The following is a 14,124-nucleotide window of genomic DNA, read 5'->3' as shown; positions in this document are numbered from 1 at the left end:
AGATCTTTTCCCAATCTGTTGGTTGCCGTTTTGTCCTAACCACAGTGTCCTTTGAATTACAGAAGCTTTGGAGTTTTATGAGAACCCATTTGTCGATTCTTGATCTTAGAGCATAAGCCATTGGTGTTTTGTTCAGGAAATTTTTTCCAGTGCCCATGTGTTCCAGATGCTTCCCTAGTTTTTCTTCTATTAGTTTGAGTGTGTCTGGTTTGATGTGGAGGTCCTTGATCCACTTGGACTTAAGCTTTGTACAGGGTGATAAGCATGGATCTATCTGCATTCTTCTACATGTTGACCTCCAGTTGAACCAGCACCATTTGCTGAAAATGCTATCTTTTTTCCATTTGATGGTTTTGGAACCTTTGTCAAAAATCAGGTGCCCATAGGTGTGTGGGTTCATTTCTGGGTCTTCAATTCTGTTCCATTGGTCTATCTGTCTGTCTCTGTACCAGTACCATGCAGTTTTTATCACTATTGCTCTGTAATACTGCTTGAGTTCAGGGATAGTGATTCCCCCTGAAGTCCTTTTATTGTTGAGGATAGTTTTAGGTATCCTGGGTTTTTTGTTATTCCAGATGAATTTGCAAATTGTTCTGTCTAACTCTTTGAAGAATTGGATTGGTATTTTGATGGGGATTGCATTGAATCTGTAGATCGCTTTTGGTAAAATGGCCATTTTTACTATATTAATCCTGCCAATTCATGAGCATGGGAGATCTTTCCATCTTCTGAGGTCTTCTTCAATTTCTTCAGAGTCTTTAAGTTCTTATTGTACAAATCTTTTACTTGCTTGGTTAAAGTCACACTGAGGTACTTTATATTATTTGGGTCTACTAGGAAGGGTGTTGTTTCCCTAATTTCTTTCTCGGCTTGTTTCTCTTTTGTGTAGAGGAAGGCTACTGATTTATTTGAGTTAATTTTATACCCAGCCACTTTGCTGAAGTTGTTTATCAGCTTTAGTAGTTCTCTGGTGGAACTTTTGGGATCACTTAAATATACTATCATATCATCTGCAAATAGTGATATTTTGACTTCTTCTTTTCCAATCTGTATCCCCTTGATTGCTTTTGTTGTCTGATTGCTCTGGCTAGAACTTCAAGAACTATATTGAATAAGTAGGGAGAGAGTGGGCAGCCTTGTCTAGTCCCTGATTTTAGTGGGATTGCTTCAAGTTTCTCAACATTTAGTTTAATGTTAGCAACTGGTTTGCTCTATATGGCTTTTACTATGTTCAGGTATGGGCCTTGGATTCCTATTCTTTCCAGGACTTTTATCATGAAGGGGAGTTTAATTTTGTCAAATACTTTCTCAGCATCTAATGAAATGATCATGTGGTTTTGTTCTTTCAGTTTGTTTGTATAATGGATCACGTTGATGGTTTTCCGTATATTAAACCATCCCTGCATGCCTGGGATGAAGCCTACTTGGTCATGGTGGATGATTGTTTTGATGTGCTCTTGGATTCGGTTTGCCAGAATTTTGTTGAGTATTTTTGCGTCGATATTCATAAGGGAAATTGGTCTGAAGTTCTCTTGCTCTCTTGTGTCTTTGTGTGGTTTAGGGATAAGAGTAATTGTGGTTTCATAGAAGGAATTCAGTAGTGCCCCATCTGTTTCAATTTTGTGGAATAGTTTGGATAATATTGGTATGAGGTATTCTATGAAGGTTTGATAGAATTCTGCACTAAACCCGTCTGGACCTGGGCTCTTTTTGGTTGGGAGATCTTTAATGACTGCTTCTATTTCCTTAGGAGTTATGGGGTTGTTTAACTGGTTTATCTGTTCCTGATTTAACTTCAGTACCTGGTATCTGTCTAGGAATTTGTCCATTTCCTGAAGATTTTGAAGTTTTGTTGAATATAGCTTTTTATAGTAAGATCTGATGATTTTTTGAATTTCCTCTGAATCTGTTGTTATGTCTCCCTTCATTTCTGATTTTGTTAATTTGGACGCACTCTCTGTGTCCTCTCGTTAGTCTGGCTAAGGGTTTATCTATCTTGTTGATTTTCTCAAAGAACCAACTTTTGGTTCTGTTGATTCTTTCTATGGTCCTTTTTGTTTCTACTTGGTTGATTTCAGCTCTGAGTTTGATTATTTCCTGCCTTCTACTCCTCCTGGGTGTATTTGCTTCTTTTTGTTCTAGAGCTTTTAGGTGTGCTGTCAAGCTGCTGACATATGCTCTTTCCTGTTTCTTTCAGCAGGCACTCAGCGTTATGAGTTTTCCTCTTAGCACAGCTTTCATTGTTTCCCATAAGTTTGTGTATGTTGTACCTTCATTTTCATTAAATTCTACAAAGTCTTTAATTTCTTTATTTCTTCCTTGACCAGGTTATCATTGAGTAGAGCATTGTTCAATTTCCACGTATATGTGGGCATTCTTCCCTTATTGTTCTTGGAGACCAGTTTTAGGCCGTGGTGGTCCGATAGCAGGAATGGGATTATTTCTATCTTTCTGTACCTGTTGAGGCCCGTTTTTTGACCAATTATATGGTCAATTTTGGAGAAAGTACCATGAGGAGCTGAGAAGGAGGTGTATCCTTTTGCTTTAGGATAGAATGTTCTATAAATATCTGTTAAGTCCATTTGGCTCATGACTTCTCTTAGTCTGTCTACGTCTCTGTTTTATTTTTGTTTCCATGATCTGTCCATTGATGACAGTGGGGTGTTGAAATCTACTATTATTGTGTGAGGTGCAATGTGTGTTTTGAGCTTTAGTAAGGTTTCTTTTACATATGTAGGTGCCCTTGTATTTGGGGCATAGATATTGAGGATTGAGAGTTCATCTTGGTGGATTTTTCCTTTGATGAATATGAAGTGTCCTTCCTTCGCTTTTTTGATGACTTTTAGTTGAAAATTGATTTTATTTGATATTAGAATGGCTACTCCAGCTTTCTTCTTCTGACCATTTGCTTGGAAAGTTGTTTTCCAGCCTTTCACTCTTAGGTAGTGTCTGTCTTTTTCTCTGAGGTGTGTTTCCTGTAGGCAGCAGAATGCAGGGTTCTCATTGCGTATCCAGTTTGTTAATCTATGTCTTTTTATTGGGGAGATGAGGCCATTGATGTTGAGACATATTAAGGAATAGTGATTATTGCTTCCTGTTATATTCATATTTGGATATGAAGTTATGTTTGTGTGCTTTTCTTCTCTTTGTTTTGTTGCCAAGACAATTAGTTTCTTGCTTCTTCTAGGGTATAGCTTGCCTCCTTATGTTGGGCTTTACCATTTATTATCCTTTGTAGTGCTGGATTTGTAGAAAGATACTGTGTAAATTTGGTTTTGTCATGGAATATCTTGGTTTCTCCATCTATGTTAATTGAGAGTTTTGCAGGATACAGTAACCTGGGCTGGCATTTGTGTTCTCTTAGGGTCTGTATGACATCTGTCCAGGATCTTCTGGCCTTCATAGTTTCTGGCGAAAAGTCTGGTGTGATTCTGATAGGTCTGCCTTTATATGTTACTTGACCTTTTTCCCTTAGAGCTTTTAATATTCTTTCTTTATTTTGTGCATTTGGTGTTTTGACTATTATGTGATGGGAGGTGTTTCTTTTCTGGTCCAATCTATTTGGAGTTCTGTAGGCTACTTGTATGTTCATGGGAGTCTCTTTCTTTAGGTTAGGGAAGTTTTCTTCTATAATTTTGTTGAAGATATTTACTGGCCCTTTGAGCTGGGAGTCTTCACTCTCTTCTATACCTATTATCCTTAGGTTTGATCTTCTCATTGAGTCCTGGATTTCCTGTATGTTTTGGGTCAGTAGCTTTTTCCGCTTTACATTATCTTTGACAGTTGAGTCAATGAATTCTATGGAATCTTCTGCTTTTGAGATTCTCTCTTCCATCTCTTGTATTCTGTTTGTGAAGCTCGTATCTACAGCTCCTTGTCTCTTCTTTTGGTTTTCTATATCCAGGGTTGTTTCCATGTGTTCTTTCTTGATTGCTTCTATTTCCACTTTTAATTCCTTCAACTGTTTGATTGTGTTTTCCTGGAATTTTTTCAGGGATTTTTGTGATTCCTCTCCGTAGGCTTCTACTCGTTTATTTATGTTTTTCTGTGTTTCTCTAAGGGAGTTCTTCACGTCTTTCTTGAAGTCCTCCAGCATCATGATCATATATGATTTTGAAACTAGATCTTGCTTTTCTGGTGTGTTTGGATATTCCGTGTTTGCTTTGGTGGGAGAATTGGGTTTGATGATGCCATGTAGTCTTGGTTTCTGTTGCTTGGGTTCCTGTGCTTGCCTCTCGCCCTCAGATTATCTCTAGTGTTACTTTGTTCTGCTATTTCTGACAGTGGCTAGACTGTCCTATAAGCCTCTGTGTCAGGAGTGCTGTAAACCTGTTTTCCTGTTTTCTTTCAGCCAGTTATGGGGACAGAGTATTCTGCTTTCGGGCGTGTAGTTTTCCTATCTACAGGTCTTCAGCTGTTCCTGTGGGCCTGTGTCTTGAGTTCACCAGGCAGGTCACTTGCAGCAGAAAAGTTGGTATTACCTGTGGTTCCGAGGCTCAAGTTTGCTCGTGGGGTGTTGCTTATGAGCTCTCCATGGCGGCAGCAACCAGGAAGATCTGTGCCGCCCTTTCCGGGAGCTTCAGTGCACCAGGGTTCCAGATGGCATTTGGTGTTTTCCTCTGTCATCAGAAATGTGTGCAGAGTGCAGTCTCTTCTGGTTTCCCAGGCCTGTCTGCCTCTCTGAAGGTGTAGCTCTCTCTCCCACGGGATTTGGGTGCAGAGAACTCTTTATCCGGTAGGTCCCTTCAGGTTCTGGTGGTGTCTCAGATGCAGCGGACCTGCTTCTCCTGGGCCCTCCTCTACAGGAACCCAGAGGCCGTATACAGTTTCCTCTTGGGCCAGGGATATGAGCAGGGGTGGGCAGTGTTGGTGGTCTCTTCCGCTCTGCAGCCTCAGGAGTGCCCACCTGACCAGGCGGTGAGGTATCTCTCCCATGGGGTTTGGGAGCAGAGAGCTGCTGCGGGCAGGGATCCTCGGGTTTGGGACTCCCCCCCTTGAATACTCATCCTTAATTGAAGCAGGTTCATTTCATAATCTGTGCCTGAACTGAGTATACTGAAGGGAGCCAGCTGTGCAATACCATACTCATAGCTTATTGCTCTTGATTATGGAAATGTATGTGGCAAGCTCCATTAAAATACTGTCAAATTGAGCCCATTCTGATGCTGGTCTATAATATTTTAATTGAAGTAAAAGAAATAATTTCTAATATATAGCCTTTGTTCCCATAATTTATGAGAACAAATGAAATGAATTTAAGAAATAATCTATAGTTGATTAGTTGATACAGTTTCATGAGGTATTTTAAGAATATTTCACTTGGTGGTACTGTACGATTTTTAGGACCTTAAATATGATGCCACTCCTTTCCAAGAACAAGGTGGGAAAAGATTCAGATTTTACTGTTGAGAACCTTAGTAGGGTATGAGACTGACAGCACCTTTAACAGAAACATTGTTTTATCTTGGTTTTTATTTCTATATGATTGGGGTGTTGACTGTCAATTTCACCCAGGTATAGATTTTTTCTTCCAGTCAGTTAAATAGTCTAGAAAACTTGTCTTCTAAAAAGATTCCCATGGTATTTGTTTAGTGTATGTGTGGGCCAATTTTAAAAAGTTACATCAGGGGGCTGGAGAGATGACTCAGCACTTAAGAGCATGGCTCCTCTTCCAGAGGTCTAGAGTTCAATTCCCAGCAACCACATGGTGGCTCACAACCATCTGTAAATGAGATCTGATCCCTCTTCTGACATGTCTGATGACAGCTACAGTGTACTCATACACATAAAATTAACAAATGAATCTTAAAAAAGGTAACATTGGTGACAGTCTACAGAATGAAAAGAAAAACCATTACCTTCAAGGGAGGAAAATCCATGCTTCCTCCATTTTTCATTCCTCGTATGTCTACTTCTTGAATAAGCATCTTGTGTATGGTGTGGGCCACAGCATATACAGCATTGTATGCATGGTAACTACTAGTACTTATAGCTATGTCAAAGTGGTACCAAGGTAACAATCCCAAGTTACCTCTAGATGAACAATTTTTTAATGATTTACAGGTAGCATAAAATATTGCACAATCAAAGTAAATCTCCCACAGTCTGGCAAGAAAAATGTCATCTGGGTATTTGGAAGGTCTCACTGTCTTTACAAACTCTTTAAAAGTAGAAATATTACCCTGGCGTTGTGAAAAGATGAGAGTCCCATGGAATGAGTCAAGAATTAAATGTCTCATAGAAGTGATGACTTCCCACTGTGAAGTGGTCACCCAGATTCTCCATGGAAGTATATATTCCCATCTTCTAAACCGCACACCTAAGGAAGAGTCAGTGTTAGCATAAATGATAACAACTTTGGCTGGGTTTCTCATAATCCGAATAGGATATTCATAAGCCTTATGTGAGTCCATCATGTGAGTATCTGGGATAAATTCCATGAAGGCTACACAGACTGTGTTTCTTTCCATTTGTGGAATCAAGTCTGTGACAAAGTTAACACCATTCTCATCCTCTGAGATGACCAGCCCCACCCAATTCCATCTGAAATGAACAAACAATGAGACCATGCCTAAGGCCAAAGAAGATTCTTTGGCAGCCATCTGATACAAAAAAGGAAACTTCTCAGAGTTATTCATACTTGGTTCAAATGGTCCAATGCTCAGCTGTAAAAATGAAAGCATGGATAGCCATTAATGAGGAGATTCAGGAAATAATCGCATATGAAACAGTGACTTAAAGTTTAGAAATCCAAATTTTTATTTAAAGTCAACTCTAGTACTCGGATATGAAACTGGAAAATGAGTTGAAACACTCCCTTTTGTTGTAGACAATGTGTATATCTTATGGCCAGTATGTACATTTCAAGCAGAAGGAATGCGAATATTATAATATCTCAAAGTATGTAGCTGTGAAGCTATGTATTTTAAAGGAATGTTTGGACAGTTGATTCATTGACACTGTGTATGTGTGTGTGTGTGTGTGTGTGTGTGTGTGTGTGTGTTTGTGTGTGTTTGTGTGCATAAAAGTGTTTGTGCCCAGCTTTCTACAGTGCATACAGCATTTGTATGCATGTGAAGGCTAAAAGAGGGCAGTAGGTGTTCTCTACTTTTCTTCACATATTCTTCTGAGGTAGAGTCTCTCTTCATCCCTGGGCTTTATGTCTTTTGCTGTGTGGAGAATATAAGATGGACACAAGGATTTTCTTGTATCTGGTTTGCTGTCGTGAAGGTAAGTGTGAAGCTGACCTCCGAACTTTTACCCTCCTGATTGCACTGAAACCATTCTTGACTTTTGTGCTGTATTCCAGCCCAATAGTATTATTTTGAATCATGCAAAAATGAATCATTCCCTAATGATTTTTCATAGTACACAAATTATGGAATCAAACGAGAATATTTTGCTTTTTTTCACATGCATCTAATCTCACCTGTGGATATTATAAATACCCAAAAATAGGAAGAAATTAGGGAAGAAATTTCCCATGTTTTTCCTGTGATTGCAGCCACTGATTTTTCCTTGGTTTTGCATGTATAGTTCGGGATGAATATGTCTTGCCTTGTGAGCCATTTGAGGAAACTTAATACTGTCTCACTTTCAATAGACCCAGCATTGTGAATATTATATCCAAGTGTCACGTTAGGTAAAATAATGGGGTTTCTGTTTATCTCCTCTATGGCAAAAATCAAGGCCATCACATATTGGTAGTTGTATGGCGTGATCCTGTGTAGAAGACATAGGGATCATTAGAGCGTAATCTCACATCACTATTGGGGTGTTCAACTGAGCATATTCACTATTATGCATTGAATGAACACACCCCCTCAGAGCTTCAATGTTTGAACTGCATCTTCTTTCCCAAGATTGCTCATGTGTCATCAGCACCGGCTGTTGTCATGTTTAGCAGCTCCTATGGGGACTAATGCCTTTGTAAATATTTGAGCATAGATGAAGAAGCCTATATTTCATTCAGGAACAACCAGCAACTACATGTTTATCTTTAACATGGGATGTCTACTTGTTATAAAACTGAAAAATATATTTTACGTGGTTTGAGGGATTGGGAGTGTATAGGTTGTGAAAGGCCAGACCTAAGCAACACATGCTAAGAGTTCCTGATGAAAGCTGAAATGAAAAAAAATTCTATGCCCTTGTCCAAGGTTACACTTGTCAAGGCCTGTAGAGGTTTGGAGACAGTATTATGAATTAGTGAAATTTGAGGTGTTTGGTGATATTTTCTACCCCTTATACTTCTTGTCTACATCAAAGTTTCTGTATTCAGATCATATATTTGTATAACCTTTAAGATCTAAATGTTTACTTTTGTGCTTTGTTTTTTAGTGAGTTGGTCATTTGGTTCATAATTATGAAATTTTGTATATTCCAAACTCTACATATTCTTTCATCTATACGCATTTCTCTGCTATCTACAATGTATTCTAATTTATCTTTTTCTCTATCTATGTATACCTACATGCATAAATATAAAACATTTAATCTACACAGTTGTACAATGTTAGTTGTATGCACTATTCAGAACAGGACAAGAAACAGACATGCTATCATCTACAGGTAAAAAACCATGACACCTTTGGAAGATAAAATATTGGAAGGTGAGAGAGAAATTCTGAGTCCAGGAGGCATAGTCTACCCCAGGAAGTGAAATATTGGTTGGGCTTCCAATATCAAATGGTTGGATCTGAAAATGTTAATATGTAAGAGCCTATACGGTTTTAAATCTTTTTCTATCTCAACAGTCCTGATACAGTTCTGTGACTCCATGAGAAAATGTTCTGTTTGCTAATTCATTATCTTGTGCATTGTTCATATTTTGTATATGAAGCTAAGCACTCCAGATCATTAGTATTTAAAATTTACTTTTAATACATGGTTAAATTTTATGTATACTAAAAATTTCTTTACAACATATTTATGATTTGTTATTAGTACCTGTTTAATTACATCATTAATATTTTGTATGAGCAAACATTCAAAGTTATATAAAAATTTCTCACCAAAAATGAGGAGCCATGAAAAGATAATATTGAATTCCTGGTTTATTATATATCACCTGATATATAATTGGATGCAGGAATAAAAGGAAACAGTGTCTTTCATGATAAGGTAATTTTTTAAGCATAAGTAACATAATAACTGTGATTCTCTGTGCTATGTATTATCCACTGATTCGGAATGGAATGATGTCCTCATTGTATTTGAAGGATGAATTCCTCTCTGGACTAAATTCCACAATTAGGAAAGAAAGAGCTGGTTTATCATTTTCTCAACAGACTAACTGCAGTGCCTTGTGAATCCATTTCCAATTTGATGATGCCAGGTTCAATAATTTCATAGCTTTCTTTCTCAGTACATATATGAACCCACAAGTATTTGAAATGTTTGATAATCAAGTTACAAATCACTGGTTGTTTGAACACTGTTGGACCTTTATACTGATTTATGTCCTGGTTTTTACTTGAATTTATTCACTTGTTTATTTCTTGCAGAATTTTCTTTATTAAATTTATAAAATAATTTAAAATAATAAAATACAATCTTTCTAAGTATTTATGAACACTTACTTTTAACAATTGAGAGATATATGGCATATGGGTTAATTGAATCCTTTGAAATTGAAGTTCATCAAGTGTACTGTGTGTATATATCAGGATTAAACAAATTTCTCTGGACAATTAATTACCACTGCCAATAAAGTGCATGAGAAAAGAAATTATTCTTTTCTTTTAATGATTAACTTTTTAAATTTCTTTAATTTGACAAATAGGTAGGTACCAGTGATGTTACAACACAGGTTCTACTGATATAGAAATTCTGAGTGCAGGATTCCCAATGATCCTGGCCTTTCCCAACATGTCTGTGCCTATAGCACACTTCACAGTTTTGGAGGTCCACATATTGGAGCAGTGAAATAAATATGAATATTGTAAACCTGTAGCAATAGAATGCATACTCTTTTCCTCTATCATATCTTACAGGGAAAGCAAACATTTGAAATGCTAGAAAATAAAAATTCATATTGTAGTCGGACAAATGGTGTGGCAGCAAACCACATGAAACTCAAGAAGAAGGATGACCAAAGTGTGGATGCTTCAGTCATTCTTAAAAGGGGAAACAAAATATTCACAGGAAAGAATATGGAGACATAGTTTGAAGCAGAGACTGGAGGAATGGCCGTTCAAAGTCTGCCCCACCTGAGGATCCAGCCCATATATATACACCCAACAAAACTAAACAATATTGATGAAGCCAAAAGTGCATGGTGACAGGAGCCTGAAGTAGCTGTCTCATGAGAGGCACAGCCAGAACGTGACAAATACAGAGGCCAATGCTAGCAACCAACAATTGTGCTGATAACTGGGTCCCCCCTTGGAGAAGCTAAAAAAGTATTGAAGGAACTGAAGGGGCTTGCAACCCCATAAGAACAACAATACCAACCAACCAGAGCTCCTAAGGAGTAATCTTCTACTCCAAGACTAAAATGGACATACCCATAGCTCCAACTGCATATGTAGCAGAGGATGGCCTTCTTGGGCACCAATGGGAGGAGAAGCCCTTGGTCATGCCAAGAGTTGATCACCCAGTGTAGGGGAATGCCATAGAGGTGGGAAGGGGGACTGGTTTTGGAGGGAGAACACCCTCATAGTAGCAGGGGAGGTGGATGGGATAGGGGGATTATGGATGGGAATCCTGGAAAGGGAAAAACATTTGAAATGTAAATAAACAATATCCCCCCCCAAAAAGGAAGAAGGGAAGGAAGGATGAAAGAAAGAAAGAAGGAAAAAAAAGAAAGGTATGGTGTGTCAATTCAGAGAACAGGTTCCTTTTTCAGATGACCTGGATCAAAATTGCTGTATAGTAATCCCAACGTCATAAATACAAAAAATTTCCTGAACTCTACATACAGCCTGATATTACACCACCCACAGATAGGCAAACACACACACACACACACACACACACACACACACACACACACACTGTCACACTTTTTTACATTCTTAAGCATACACTGGTTAACAACTAACACTCATGAAATTCTCATATTCAGATTCACATCCACCCCATACACCTTCACATACAATAACATGCCACAAACACAGGCAATCACACTATACATTCACACATATACACACATTCTCCTAAATACATTCCCAAACACAATTATTTGCATACAAACATTTATATATGCACTCAGACACCAATAAAGGTTTTTAAAGAAGCGACAATAAATTACTGAAAATGATGAAATACTTAAAAAAAGAATAATAATGTTTCTTTAAAAAACATTAAAATTCAATTCCTAAGAAAAGAATGAAGAAATTTATTTTATGAAACCAGCATTTAAAGATAGTATGTACAAAAAACAGACACATTTAATGTTTTGTCAAGATAATTGATATTTTCTCCATTGATATTACTGGTAAATTTATTTTACAATAAAAAACAATTATCTAATGCAAATGAAATGGAAAATTAGAAAAATATTGCAATGGATTTTTCACAGAGTTCTTAAGGGAAAAAACTCAAATTTCAAACAGAACTGAAGGAATTTTACAATAGCTGACTTATGAAGATTAAGAAAATTTATTCAGGTTAGTCAAACTGTAATGAGCACATTCAGGGAAGCATTTGAGAAGATGAAAAAGGTGGGAATAATATAAGGAATGAAAGGGGATGAACCTGGCTGAACAAGGGTGTGGCAGTGTGATGAGAGGGGAACGATATTGGAAGATGCAGTGGTGGGGCTGGTAGATGAGAGTATACAGGGGATGAATGTGATCATAGTGGATTGTAAAAATTGTAGTGTTCCACAAATTAAATATAAAGAAGTATTATATATGTTTTGAGGAGCTAAAATATACTTGTGAGAAATATGATAAAGACATTTTGGACTGGAAAATGGCTCCGTTTGTATAGTGCTAGCCTCAGAACAAAACACAAACCTCCTGTCTGCCTAAACATTACCTAAGGTATGATGAAACTGATAGACATGCTAATGTGATAGGGGAAAGTTCATGAGCTCTGAACACAAGACTAATAACTACAGTCAAATAAAGAATGTTGAGAGTGAGAGAAATATTCTCAGGAGACAGCATACCAATTGATTATGTAATAAATACCACAAGGTCACCATTGGAAATATAAATATAATCACATAAAGAATTAATGGGTTGAAATTATATACTTACAAATATATAGAATATATTTCAATGTATATGTAGTATGGGTAAATGGGAAAGTATAGATATGTATTAAAATTAATACAGGGTTCAATCAGCTTGACACAGCTCAATAGGTAAATGGTTGTAGCGAAAGTTAAAGGATAGGAATTTTAATTTTGTGGTCATTTAAACATGCTTTTGTATCCTAGCATTTCTACAGGCAGATGGAATGGGGATGCAGGCATATTTCATTTCTCAACTATCTAGGAAACACTGAATAGACAAATAAACAATGTTTCAGAGATTGTGGCAATCAGGGAATCATATGTTTATCCTTATGTGAGATGTGTCATACATGTGTCCTCACTAACACACACAGATACACAGACTCTTTAACTCTTTCTCTTTTTCTTACTCTCTCCATGTCTCTGTCTGTCTCTCATACACACACACAACACCCACAACACACACAAAGAAAGAGAAAGAGAGGGAGGGAAGGAGAGAGAGAGAGAGAGAGAGAGAGAGAGAGAGAGAGAGAGAGAGAGAGAGAGAGAGAATATTTAAACAAGCTCACATAAGGCTAAAATGAATGATTAATCACTTTCTTAGTCAGAGAAGCAGAACAGCACAATGACAATAGCAAGCATATACCACTGGTAGAAACACACATGAGAGAAAGTAAAGAGAATGCAAATACAGCAGCAAAAATTTAGGAGTTGTGGGGGAATATCAGAGATCCTAAGCATGTAAGTTGTATTTTGTTTTAGATATCTAGAATGGCAACACCTGACACTTCTGTGTCTGACAGGAGGAACAATTACTGCTCTCTGTGGCACCTTCTCTATTCACAGCACCAGAAGTCACCTGTTCAAATTCAGTGCAAGTCCGTTTCACTCTTTAGTAAACAGTTCTCTGATTGCTGTGGTGACATTCCTTAGAGTCAAATGAATGTTCCTGTACAGGTATACTTCAGACAGTAGAGAAAATTTAAAGATCACTGCTGTCTGCTCATAGTGCCTAGACTATCTGTCCTGTAATACCAAAGTGTGGGAAGACAGCTGTAAGGAAATAATTGTCTTCAAAGAGTTTGAAATAACCAAATAGAATAGGTAGTCTCCTGAGAAATATGGCACAGTCAGCAAGTCCCACCCAACTGTACCAACATTAGGAAGTGCACCAAAGGAATATTCAGTGGAAAGTCTTTGTAGAATTGACATTGTTCTGTCACCCTAAGCACTGAACTGTACCTATCGCACAAGACAGGATTCTAAGTTGCATCACTTGTCCTCCTGTGTGACAGAAGTGTTGAACCTGGCTCGAGATTGATTTTCTTCTCAGACTACATCCATAAAAATAGAAGATAATGGATGGAAAGAAAAAGTTATTGTAGTGGAAGAAGTGCTGTTGGGAATAAAAAATGAGATGGGTTAAGGCAGCACACTGGAGAATGTGGTTAGGTAGATCAGGCAGGAGACACTTACTGTGAACTGACATCTATGCTCTCTGCTCCTTCAGTGTGTTGGGAGGTTTGATAGGTACGAAGTGGTAAGAACGCACTGGTCACGAAGTGGTAAGAACGCACTGGTCACCAAATCCCCATCCTGGTATACATTGTCTGTGGAAGAAACAAAACATTTGTGGGTGAGCAATTTGCACAGGAGCATAGGAAACATGAGGGTAAAAGAGAAAAAAATTAAAGTGGGCATTGTCAGGGTTTCTTTGAGCAGAAACGTAATCTGTTGTGAAGCCAGGTGCTCACTTTCAGCAGCTGAATGTGTGGGTCCTTCTGTGGGTTTATAAGAGTTAAAGACATAGGAGTCCTTTGAACTACGTAGTCATTGCAAGACAGTTTTTTCCAGTTCCCTGGAGGAAATTTCAACAATTTGTACCTTCAGGCTTCACAGAGGAGGTCTTCTGTAAAAATGACAAACAGAACTGGAGC

General features: G+C 37.8%; 1 pseudogene; it reads right to left on the bottom strand.

Moving 5' to 3' along the window:
- The window catches only part of LOC148002274 (vomeronasal type-2 receptor 116-like), a 43,716-nt pseudogene extending 29,828 nt beyond the window's left edge, over nt 1-13,888 (bottom strand).
- Nucleotides 13,889-14,124: the final 236 nt, after the last annotated feature.

Source organism: Rattus norvegicus, chromosome 12 (assembly GCF_021556685.1).
Source record: "Rattus norvegicus strain SHRSP/BbbUtx chromosome 12, alternate assembly SHRSP_T2T, whole genome shotgun sequence".
NCBI lineage: Eukaryota > Metazoa > Chordata > Mammalia > Rodentia > Muridae > Rattus > Rattus norvegicus.
This window is presented reverse-complemented; position numbering and strand designations above follow the sequence as displayed.